Raw genomic sequence first — 482 nt, forward strand, 5'->3', positions numbered from 1 at the left:
CTTTCTAGTAGTATAGTATAGATATTTATTTCAGAAAATATACTCTATGTTTGATACAATTATGATAAAAAAAATTAAACAATTTTTTCTATATTTTTTTTAAATAAAAAAAATAAAACTTTATATTTATAAAAATATTTCAACTTTTTAATAGTTTCCATTTTGGATATTTCAATATTTGTTATTCATAATATAATACAAGAAATTGACAAAAACTTTTAAAACCATAAATAAACTTATCGTTTTATAATCCAATTATCATAAAATTTAAGATTACAAGTAAATTAAGTACAACTTTTTAAATCTCGTAAAACCAATAAATAACCAACCGATAAACACATTCAAAATATTTATCCAAATTACATCAACAAAATTTGTAACACCCTAAAAAAAAATAGAGCTCCAAAAGACATAAAATAAATAAAAAATCACCCACTAAAGGGGAGAAGTACGCGCTTACAATCATAAAATGAGACGGTAAA

The sequence above is a fragment of the Cynara cardunculus genome (genome assembly GCF_001531365.2).
Source record: "Cynara cardunculus var. scolymus isolate 2C chromosome LG 5, CcrdV1, whole genome shotgun sequence".
Lineage (NCBI taxonomy): Eukaryota > Viridiplantae > Streptophyta > Magnoliopsida > Asterales > Asteraceae > Cynara > Cynara cardunculus.